The sequence below is a fragment of the Leptinotarsa decemlineata genome, unplaced genomic scaffold (assembly GCF_025532065.1).
Source record: "Leptinotarsa decemlineata unplaced genomic scaffold, Ldec_3_MD MMD2_tig00000199_RagTag_RagTag, whole genome shotgun sequence".
Taxonomy (NCBI): Eukaryota; Metazoa; Arthropoda; class Insecta; order Coleoptera; family Chrysomelidae; genus Leptinotarsa; species Leptinotarsa decemlineata.
Window position 1 is genome coordinate 10,481,353 of NW_027412544.1, and position 13,276 is coordinate 10,494,628.

At 31.7% G+C, this 13,276-nt stretch overlaps 1 protein-coding gene across 2 annotated transcripts in view; it reads left to right on the forward strand.

Annotated features, from left to right (window-relative positions):
- The window catches only part of LOC111511917 (peroxidase), a 135,175-nt gene that overhangs the window by 43,171 nt on the left and 78,728 nt on the right, over positions 1–13,276 (forward strand). The window lies entirely within an intron of this gene.

The following is a 13,276-nucleotide window of genomic DNA, read 5'->3' on the forward strand; positions in this document are numbered from 1 at the left end:
GATGAAAGAACATATATAAGCTTGTCAGAAAATACTAGTATTGATACTCTAGTAAAATACTTCTAATCATATTCACAATTTGAATGCAATTCAACTGAAGATACTTGAACAGAACAATAGCTCAACTGAAAATAGGCAACAAATTCATGATAAAAGTAAATTCGAAAAACTCTTCTCATCATATAAAGTTTCGTCATCATTATGAATATGAACTTTCTCGAAAAGCCTACGTTATTTTAATTTTCTTTGGAATTCGATATATTTCCAACTGAAGATTTCTATAAGGAAAATCAGAACATTTAACAAATTAATGAACAACTAATTCTTTTAATGGTTCTACTCACCATTCTCAAATAAAATTAATTATAAGCCACATTCTTCCACAGCTCTGTGGAATGAATATAATCTTCAAATGTACAATTTATTGATATGACAAACTTCCATTTTCATCTGCTCGACTAGTTTCGATTCTATGAAATAACATGGTGAATATTTTGTATTCACAATCTATTTGAAACGAATGGTTCTTCTCATTTCTCTCATTTCTTTTTCTTCGACTCGTCATGTTCGGAATATTAATCGAAGTGAAATATGCGATCTTCATAATACGAAGTTGCTGCTTTTCATGCCATTATCAAATACATGTATCACCTTTTGTTTTTTGATAGTAATGCTATGAGAAATCCTGACACATTTAAACAAGCTTCATTAGGCGACTTCAAAGTGTTAAAAAAGTTTTAATGTTTTCCATAGTCTTAAACAGTCAACTACCGATCAATCAACTCGCCAGTTTCAGAGATACCACACGACAGCTGAACCAATTTATGACATTTCTGAACAATATCAATAGAAACACTCGAAATAGAGATAGGACCTGACCATTACATATAATCAGAATAAATTCGAGTTCAACGTATATGTATATAGAAAACAGAGCTGTAGGTACAGACATTACAATCTCAAGTGATTCTTTCCATACTCGCTACCTTTATCTGCTAATAATCTAGATAGAAAAATAATTATACATAAAGGACATAATAATGGATTCAACGCCAGACACAATCCAGAATTTAGTCACAAAACAAAGCCTTAAATTAACTTACAAGTTAATATAACCCCAAATCAAACAACCAGGAGGAATCAATAAATTTGTAACTATAACATTTTTTGGTAAAAAACCAGAGATAATTGTTGGTTTTTTCAGAAAAAAAATGGAAGTGGCACTCAGACCACATACAAATTTATCTAATTTCCTGTTTAATGTCAGAGATGAAGTGGAAAAAATGGAGTAATTCGGAGTTTATATAACCCTAATTGTCCCGAGTGTAATAGTGTTTATGTTGGATAGTGTGATCGAAATTTCTCAAAACCATATGCTGAACATGAAATGTCCTTCAGACTAGATAAAAATTATCAATCGTATTCAAACCATTCCTTGGAATGCAAACAATAGTTCCCGAATCTAAACGATACGGAATTTTTGCACTATATACAAGCAAGGGTTGGAACCACGATTGTTTGGACTCCTTGTATATTCATAAGCATAAGCATTGCAGATTCAATCTGCTAATATGACCAGATCGATCTAGTTTCCTCACCAGTTTTCAAATTAGCGTATGCACATGGTCACAGGCAAACAAATTTCAGATACTCAATTAAGTTAAGACCTCTATTATTATCTACAGTAGATATATGTGGGAATCACACGTTAAATGGTAAGACATCGTCAGTCCTTAGCTCGCACAAGTTACTCAACTTCTGAGAGTTGTCGTTCGTATTGGGGCGACAGCTGATTAATGAAGAGACAGATTTTAAACAGATAATATGTTTTATTTTCAGTTAATTGTAATTATTTGAAAATGTCCTTATAGGACGAACATGCAGTAACATTAATTAAAAATGTAAGTGTGTAAAAAACATAGAAAGTAATTTCCTACCACGTAGTAAGGGCTAAATCCATCAATTTATCGAATGATAATGCTCTTATGGTAACTACTTTCTTAGAATGTTTTGGAACTACTCGTGAAAAATCCTTCCTCATTCATAGAGCAATAACTTGACATATTGAAAAAATATAATGAGGCTGACTTTCATTATCCATCTGCTATTTTTTTTTTGTAAGTTTATGTACATTTCCACATAGTTTATTGTACATGCTCTGAATCAATGAAAGGTTGTTGGCCAAACGGTTTCAAAATACTTTGGTCAATGCATATTTTTTATGTTTGTCAGGTTACTGGTTGCTCGGAAGTGATACATTTTTATGTCTCTACATTGAACTAGAGTAGCTCATGAATGAAAATGATTTTTATTTTCTCCAAACTCTTTTTTGCATTTTTGTCTACCTGTTGCCATGTATTATAGCAGAGCAAATATGTATTTTGTCTTCGGCATAAGAGATGGAATGCCTTTTGAGCTATTCATGCGATTCGAATCTCCACGAACTACATCGATCAATTGTGGGAAAACTATAATTAAAAAAAAATCTAAAAATTTTACAATATACTGACAACGTCAGAATCTAAATACTATTTGTGTATAATGTCCTATATCTGAATCTAGCCGTTTTTGACATATTCAAATTTATTAGTCAAAAATGATGTTTGCAGACCCCACAATAATTATCAATTTTTCCTGAAACGAAACCCTTATCATTATGTTTTGGTTGGATTCCTCGTAGAGGGGAACCAACTTTAATAGAATTTATATGGAGTTTCGGTAATCATTAATACATGGTGGTCAAAAAAGAAGAATACGAATGAAATTTATGAAACCGTCTAAAGTAACTTTTTTCAAATGAAAATCCAGCATTTTCATTATTTCAATCGTATTGAGCATTGAAAATAAGGGTAACTTTGTGAAAGCATACCTACTCCGAAAATTGGTGATTTTGAAATATTTACAATTTAATGTTTTTCTATCAACAGAATACTTACTATACAGTTTCTAAATTATGTCAGTTGGCCATGACGTGCGGTGTTAGAAAACAATCAATTGATATGGTAAAGTCACTTTTTGTCAATTGAAAATTGTGAATGATAAATCATGCCGGGACGAATAAATTACACAAATGAAGGTTATTCAAATTTATTTATTATTTACGGAGAATGTGATGAAGTTATTTCAAGGACATGTGATACATTTGCGATCCGATTTCCGGAAATAAGGGAATCATTACTAAATACTGTCAAGAAAATTATACATAATGTCAAAAAATTTGGATCCGTACTAGCAAGAGTGCAGAAAAATAAACCAGTATTCGAAAATGAAAATATTGAAATTGGAATTTTGGGATATTTTGCACATATCCAAGAATATTCGGGAATATCTCAGGCATCAATACGAAACCACAAGTTTCATCCATATGTCTTTGGTAAAGTCCAACATCTTAAAGAGACCAACTTTTCACAAAAAGTAGAATTCTGTGAATTCATTCAACTTCGATCTCAAGAAAATGTTTTTTTGGATATTATCTGGACGGATGAAGCGAATTTTATATAAAATAGGATTTTTAATCGACGGAATTTCCATTATTGGAGCGACACAAATCTTCATCCATTTAGAGAACTTAATTTTCAAGAGTCCTGACAATTTAATGTTCATCGTGTCATTAGAAATGACAGCGTCGTGGAGTTAGAATTTTATGAAGAAAATTTAAATAATAAGTGATGACAACTTTGAGTTGTTCTAGTTATGAAACACGTTTAATGATTTCTATGTGAGCGTTATCGTAACATCTTAAACACAATTTTCAAATTACCTACCTAGAAAATTTGCCGCTGGCTAATCATAGAAATGTATTCTACCAACACAGTGAGACGTCTCCACATAATGGCCATTTATTCAATAATCAGCTGCAAAATATGTTTTATGATCAATGGATAGCCAACAACGGACCACATCGTTGCCCACCCCGCTTTCCAGATCTGACAGTACTCGTTTTTTTATCTGGAAAACAGTCAAAAATAATGTTTATAATACCGTAGTAACCACCGGGAAAAATTGCTTGTGAAAGATCAGAACTGATTTGAAGGACTCTCAGTCACTAAGGAGAGCCACCCATGAAAAATTACTAACTAGGTGCGAGAAATGTCTAGAAGTTCCAGGGCATCAATTTGAACATTTATTGAAATAATGTTTGTAACTATTCATTTCTTTTGTATATTTTCTTTGATAACTAGCACATTACCTCTTATGGATCCAAATATTTTTAAAGTTTTATATAATTTTCTTGATAGTATTTGGTGATGGTTTTTTTTCCAGATATCGAGTTGCTAATGTATCATATGTCCTTGAAAATACTTTATCACATTCTCGGTAAATAATAAATGAATTCAAATAAACCGGCATGATTTATTATTAATAATTTGCAAATGACAAAAAGTGACATTTTCGTATCATTTGATTGTTTTCTAATGCCGCGCATTCATGGCCAACTGACAACATTTAGAAACCGTATAGGTATTCTGCCGATAGAAAACTATTTAATTGCAAATATTTTTAATGCTCAATACGATTAAATCATAAAAAAGGAGTGTTTCCATTTGAAAAAAGTCACTTTAGATGGTTTATAGAATTTCATATATTTCATATGAAGTCTGTTGAATTTTTTTCAACTTTACAAGGAGCTCGATCGAAAATTATTGTAGGGTCTGCAAACATCATTTTGACAGAAAAACTCAAATATGTCAAAAACGGTTAGACTTAGATATAAAACATCATGTAAAAAAAATATTTAGATTCTGATATAAAATCCACAAATGTAATAATATATGGAGTGTTTTTTTCAAAATAATGAATTTGACAGCTACTTCCAGTATAATGGGAAGTGCCGCCTTCTTGAAAATATTCTAGCCGAGTTGCCCCCATCGACTTCAGTATATTGTCAAGTTTTCAGATTTTTCCTAATTATAGTTTTCTCACAATTGATCGATGGGGTTCCTGGAAATTCACCCTGTATATGAATAATTCTGGACCTGAAACAGTCTCCTGATACACACCAACGCAAATTTCTCATACGTTTTCAGTATATTAGCCAGTTTAGATTCATTCATTCATGATTGTAGTACTGCTATATCACCAATTTCAAAAATTCAGTTTGTGTGGTTAGTTTCTACATTTGAGTAACGACACTATTACAATATTCCTCAAAAACGTCTGATTACTCCTTTCCAAGCGTTTATTGATTGAACAAGAATATATATTATATTTTTGAGAAACGGTTTCATTGCAGTTTCGAATTTTAGGTCAAATATTTAACTCAAAATGTTATAAAAACCAAATATTCCAAGACAAGACCGAAATTTTCATGAATTATGACGGAGTTACCGCCTGATTACGTTTGAAAACATCGAAGACTGCAATTTTGCAATTCGATGAATTGAAATAAATCCTTGACTAACAGTAATTTCATGGTATTTGTTATAAAAACTACCGATCGATATCATGATTCCCATTATGCAAAATAATTTGTTGAGACACAAAAAATACGGACCATTTACATTGAACCAATGCTTTTGATACAGTCGATTACCAAATTGATTTTCGAAATTATAGATATGGTATGCAGGGCTTTTCATGATGAGCGTTAATTAGCCGTTTTTGACAAACTATTTAACGAATCAACCTGAAAATTTCACAGTATGCATAAATCAATATGACCTACACGCTTAAAATATTTACGAAGCGGCGTTGTCGCTTCTACTATAAAGTAGCGGCTTCTTTGATTTTTCAAATGGAACACCCCGTATATAATATCATATTTTGATTCATTATCACTTTGTCAACAAATTCATATACTATTTCCCTATACCTATCTATTACCATTTAGAAGATATAAATTAATTTCGATATTTTTTTCACCAAACATGAACTTATATAAATGCTGATAATCTTGAATTCTCTTGCACTAAAACAATCAAATTTGAAATGGAGTGGAGTGATACTATGAGAATCTTCACTCCGAGTCATATATTTTCATTTGTCTCATACAGGGTCTTCAAAAAATGCAGATACTTTGATCTCATGAAAAAGTTAGTGGAACTCAATTTTTTCAAATGGAACATCCTGTATATTTCAACATTTTCGAGCTCTACATCCAATTTTAGATTAACTTTGTTCAGATAATACTATTTCTATTTTGAACCGTTTTCGTTTCCTGTTTCAAACGGAAATTGACATGGTTTCCTTGTTCATCACTCATTTTTGTAAAACAGATTTCGTTTGATGTTTCTCAATTAGTCACAGATAATACAAAAAAAATAATTATTAAAATACTCCTCAAACATCGAATGAAACTTCTCTTCAAACAATAGTTTTATTAACGCTGAAACACGAACTGAAAATAATAAACCCATAAATTAATGAGTTAATTTAATCGTCAGTGTATTTCAGAATATGTTCAAACACATCTCCACCTCTACTTAAACAAAAATGTAATCTCTTCAAAAGATTGTCATGTGTAGCGTTTCTGATCAAGTCTGGAGTCAAACTATTGAAAGCAGTTATAACTCTCGATTTCATATCTTCCATTGTTGTTATTGGAGTAGAGAAACCATATTTTTAATGAAACCCTACACGAAATAATCTAATAATAATAATAATAATAGCTTTATTGTGCATAAATTACACACAAAAGGTAAGGGTTAGCCAATGGCTATCTTCCACCCCTCCTGCTAAGTAATACAAATATCATTTATGGGCAATAAGGTAATTACCTAATATAATTCAATTTTCTTCAGCGGCAAAATTAAAAGAAAGAATATGATAAATACATCTCAGTTTGCAGAAAAGTAAAGGAAAACACTACACTATAATACATTACTCCATGCTGGTCAACAAAGTTGATTTCAAATGATGTTGGATAATGGATTGCCATCTGGTGTTCTAGGAGGCCAACGAAAAGGTCCATTATTACCAATCCATCTGTCTTCGAAGATTTCGGTTAAAGCTTCGCTGACTGAATGACAATTATGGGGTGAAGCACCATCCATTTTGAACCATACACGTTCTCTTCCTGGACTATTATTTAAAATCATTTGAATTCCATTCCTCAGTAAATCTTCATATTTTGATGCGGATGGCGGACAACATAGGGATTTTCTGGCGCCCAATAATGACTGTTGTGTCTATTGAAAACTCCATTTTTTGTGAACTTGGCCTCATCTGTCCATATGATATTGTCAAGGAAATGTTCATCCTCTTGAGTCTTGACAAGTAATCATTCAAAGAATTCCACTCTACGAGGTAAATCAGTCTCTTTCAAATGTTAGACACAGAACTTATAGGGATGCCATTTATGCTTATTAAGAATTCGACAAATTGTCACGTAGGGTATACCTATCTCCCTTTCAGCCTCGTGCAAAGAAGCATTTGGAAATGCATGAAAGTATCTCAAAACTGTTATACCATTGTCATCATCATCCACTTTAGTCTTCTTTCGAATGATTTTTGGACGGAAGGTTCCATTCAACCTACAGTTTTTCACTAGTCGATTTATCACATTATTCGGCTTCGGAAGTTGTGGATATCTTTCATGAAATACTTGGCATGTTCTACTTGCAATTCTATTGCACTCACCATAAATTATTAATAAATTCAAGAAATCTTCATTACTGTAACCTAATCTTGACATTATTCTATTATAATTGGTAGCTATCACAATCAGTCAAAACCACCAACGAAAGTCTGACGTTGAATAATTGGTTTATTTATTTTTCCAAAGCACACTATTAAAAAATATCAATGTGTACTGTTGTACGTTAGAGACAAATACCTCAATGTATACAAATTGTAACTGGGTAGGTACACACCAATTTCGAATTGACTGATCTGAGACATTTAAAAAACTGGATCAAAAAGAAATATTACTAAGTATAAAAAAAATGTTGAATATCCAAAATAAGTGATGAATTCAAAAAAACGAGCTAGAAAACCACGTCAGTTTCCGTTTGAAACAGTTTATCTCGAAAACGGTTCAAAATAGAAATAGTATTATCTGAACAAAGTTAATCTATAATTGGATGTAGAGCTCGAAAATGTTGAAATATACAGGATGTTCCATTTGAAAAAATTGAGTTCCACTATTTTTTTCATGAGATCAAAGTATCTGCATTTTTTGAAGACCCTGTATGAGGCAAATGAAAATATGACTCGGAATGAAGATCCTCATAGTATCATAGTATCACTCCATTTCAAATTTGATCATTTTAGTGCAAGAGAGTTCAAGATTATCAGCATTTATAAAAGTTCATGTTTGGTAAAAAAAATATCGAAATAAATTAAATCTTCTGAACAGTAATAGATAGGTATAGGGAAATAGTATATGAATTTGTTGAAAAAGTGATAATGAATCAAAATATGATATTATATACGGGGTGTTCCATTCGAAAAATCAAAGAAGCCGCTACTTTATAGTAGAAGCGACAACGCCGCTTCGTCTGAAATATTTTAGGCGTGTAGGTCATATTGATTTATGCATAGTGTGAAATTTTCAGGTTGATCCATTGAATAGTTTGTCAGAAACGGCTAATTAACGCTCATCATGAAAAGCCCTGTAGTTATAACTAACGTAGCAAATTTGAGAACTATACATAAGTATAGGGTTGAAGACCCTTTACTTATGATATGGTGGCGATTAGTAGAGGTAAATATTTTGTTTCCACAATAGGCACTAGGTAGTTACAAAGTATCTAGCGGTGGATTATAGAAATATTTTATTTGGTGAGCCTGAAAAGCCTTATCTACTGACCTTCGTCTAGGAGGCATGCTGAAAAATCATTTTGTGATAGTTCATAAGTGGAAAAATAAAAAATCGATTTCCATGTAAAGTGTCATCCCCAAAGTATACATCATGTAGTAAACTTATTTATTAAGGGTTTTTCGACAAGAAGTTATTCTTGATAAAAGTTTGTGCATCCTTTAAAACTGAACAAGCACCAACAAAATACAGTAAAACATACGTAATATACGAGTAGCCTTCAATTATTTCATTTTGAGACAAGAGTGAAGTACACTTATTTTGAAAAATTTTGGAAAATGTTATTCAGAAAAGTTGTTCAGCATTTAAAAATTCATCTACATTTGAAGTAATGGCCATCTAAGTGACGTTTAATTTTGTTCCTATTTTTTTCAAATGGGGACTACGAAAAAAAATTGCTAAAACGATAAATAGAAAGCATCCTGTATACGACGGTTTATTTCAAAAGCCTGCAATATTACAAATTACATAACTATGATGTTAACCACGCTTAATTGTTTTGAAGAGTAAAATAATTTTCAAATTTTTTGGTGCGAAAGTTATTTTTATTTCTTGTTAACACCGAAAATTACTCAAAATTATACAGTATTGTAGCAAGAACTTAATATTCAATAATATCAGATCACAAAACATCAAAATAAAATAGGTATTTTGAAACAAACTCATTTTTTTCTGGAGATTATTTTAGAGAATTATTTTGGACAAACATTTTGTCGAAAAACCCTTAATAAAAACTAAGTTACCCATATAGTGCATACTGAAAGGAATGACACTGTATGTATATCTCATAGGATATAACTGAATACCTATTGATTCCTCTTATCATGAGAACTTGATCAAAAGGATCTATGTTGACCAGGTATGCAAAAAATGCCGATACACCAACAATACCAATTATTGATTCGCTTAGGCTGGTCCGAGAAGCCATAGCAGCATTTTGTATTCAACTTCATCACTTTGGATCATAATTTGATATGAACAATTGAAATAATAAATTACTTATAAGGCTGGTCCTGGAAGCATAGCAGCATTTTGTTTTTAACTTCATCACTTTGGATCATAATTTGATATGAACTATTGAAATAATAAACTACTTATATGGTGAAAAGTTCACAATTAGTAAATGAACTGCAAATTGCAGATCCAGTTTCATGATTTGGCGATAATGTTTCCAAAAGAAAAACAATAATCTAATATTTTCACATTGAAAGAGCAAGTAAAAAAATGTATCAAATACGTTCAGCCTAGTTCGAGGTATGATACTCTTAAAGAATTTGATTTTCAATTATGGAATATCATCGACTTTATATTGATAATAGACACTGCCTTGCACTGACGAGTGGCCAAACAGCCCGAAACCGGTCTGCAAGTGTGTTCCAATAATTGCAAATCGATTCTGGCAGTTGTGTCGTCAACATCATATGCAGGAATAACTTCAGTAAAGAATTCTTCACTGACACCTGTCGGATATAATTCAACGCCCTTCGTGGTATTAGCCAGGGGAGTTTTCTGATGGGTGTCAGTCCATTAACCTACAGTAGAGGTTAGTTGAGACAGGCCTACACGAATTGTTCTTAAACATTTCTCACATTTTCAGATTCGACACGAAATATCAGTAATGTTTGTTTCCAGTATTTTACTCCAGCTCCCCGAATAAATTTCGTACTGCTTCCATAGCCAAGATTTGCACTTTATATATTTTTCACAGAGAGAAATGACAAAAACAAAATTTTTCCTCTAAATATCTTTTGAAAACAATTAGGAACTTGTATTTTTCGTTCATGCCATGGACGTGTTCAAAAATGAAGGATTTACTTTCTTTTAATGAATAAATCTTTGGGAAATTTCCCAGTTATTAACGAAAGTTAAAGTTTTAGAATTGTCGTCCACCAGAAACGATGTTTGCATTAAAGACACACAAATACTGAAAGACATGTTATTTTTCTCTGTTGTGGTAATATTGATTATTGTGATAATATTGATTCATACTGTTGCACTACTTCCTTATTAGTCAGTGAGCTATGCTTGAAGACTGGCAGTAAACAAATCTAAAGAAATGAACTTTAAACATTCAAGCCAGTCTTGGATATATCTACACAGTAGGTTGAATCTCGGATATAATCCAAGGCACTTCATAGTAGTATGAGCCAGGGGAGTAGTTGTTTTCTGATAGGCGTCAGTCCATTCAACCTACTGTGAAGGTATATCCGAGAACGGCTTCAACGTTTAAAGTTCATTTTTTTAGATTTGTTTACTGCCACTCTTTAAGCATAGCCCACTGACTAATAAAAAATGTTTTCTTCCTTTCGTGGTATTAGCCAGGGGAGTAGTTGTTTTCTGATAGGCGTCAGTCCATTCAACCTACTGTGAAAGTATATCCGAGAACGGTTTCAACGTTTAAAGTACATTTTTTTAGATTTCTTTACTGCCACTCTTTAAGCATAGCCCACTGACTAATAAAATTTTTTTTCTTCCTTTCGTGGTATTAGCCAGGGGAGTAGTTGTTTTCTGATAGGCGTCAGTCCATTCAACCTACTGTGTAGGTATATTCGAGAATGGCTCGAACGTTCAAAGTTCATTTCTTTAGATTTGTTGTTACTATGTTGATTTACACAAACCTGATACTGTTTTTTTTGTGGTTGTTCCTCTTATTGATAGGCTAATGTTCGTGTTTCTAAAATTCATATTTATCTTTCATTATTGGGGTTTCAATTTTCTATTCAACTCGATGGAAAGCATTTCGTGAGGATTGCTCGTTTAGTATAGATGAGTTTGAAACTGAATTCATGCTTTCCTAATAGATGTCGTCATGTCCACTTCCCCTTCTTTTTCACGTTTTTATTTTTTTCATTGTTGTTCAGTTGATATATTTTTTCAAAAATCTAACTATATTAATTCATTGATAAATAATGCATAGATCAATCGGTACTAGTGGAATGAAATTTTTGATATGATCTTGATGTTTTCCACTGCAATACTGTATTTAACATTTGAATATTGTCCAAGATAAATTCTTGGAATGTACAAAATTTGATCATGATAATATTGCTCAATTTTTATGTACGAGGCCATGATCATTATTCTACGCACCTATCGAAAAATTATATCAGTATATACTTGACATACTTTCATTTCCTCTAACGTAATATATCATATTTTGAATAGATATTATTCAATGAAAATTTGGCAAGAAATATTCTTTAATTCGGTAAAACACAAAAAGAAAGTAATACAAATAATGAACGTATGAAACAACAACAAAAATTAATTGGCTGGTAGATTTGTAGAAGTGTTTGACATAATCTTTCGAATATATGAACCTACTGTATTTTCTATTCTGATACAGTTGCAAACTATCCGTGTGAAATATCGTAATGAAAATGTAGTTGTTCAGATCTTATCCTGATATTAGCAATATCAGGATAAGATCAGATTATACGGCTGCGGGATATAAATCATAACAATAGGGTGTACATATGGTTATATACAATTAAATCTGTAATTACAACATTTGGGAGGTAATTATATATATAGTAATGAATGTAAGCAGTCACCGAACCGTAGATATTAAAAAATAACAAGATCTGCAGAGGTTTTTCGAATATAAATATCATTTCTGCTTCGTAATGACTGGAATAATAAGTTTGTTGAATGCTTTTTTAATTGATGGATGTAGCCGTTGTTACTACGTGGTAGGAAATCATCATGGAAAATGGAAAATAAAACTTTCTATGTTTTTAACCACCATAAGGACATTTTCAAACGTTAGTATTCGTTTGAAAATGTCCTCATGGAACGAAACTGCAGTAACGTTAGTTACAAATAAAAGTGGTTAAAAAACATAGAAAGTTTTATGTCTCATTTTTCAACATTTTTTCATTAGTTAATTGGATTGAATGAGTGAAAGTACTCGAGTTTGATCTCGATTCAGTGAAACCGATCATTTGTTTAAGAAATACCAACATAGTATTTAAAGTGATCAGTTCAGTTTGTTACTAATGAGGATATTAACAAAATATCAGAATTTTTCATACTCTTCAAATAGAATTTTTGATTGTTCAAAACTATCAATATTGAATTGTTTGAAAATGACAGCCCAAACACATTGCATTTATGATACAACACCAAACAGCGCTGTTTCGACCCGCTGTTTCTTCATTAACTTCGATGAATAAATAGAGAGAACCCCAATATATAATTCTTCCTAATTGACAACAATATATTTGAATAAAAATGGCAGACACTTGATGAAAATCCATATCAAAGTTTACTAATACAGTTTGCTGTGATTTTTCACAATGGATTGTTTACAAAACAGCGGTTAAGTTTTGACATCAACAGTAATTGTGAAAAGTGTATATGTCAAAATTAGAACTTTATAGTTTTTATACGGTTGACGTATTTTTTGTATATTCAGTTTTAATACCATAAGTACTTTGATATGACCCTGTTGTGTCGAAAATTTATTGAATAATAAATAAAAAACTCTGACAGTTTGAATATTAAAAGTGCGAAGTG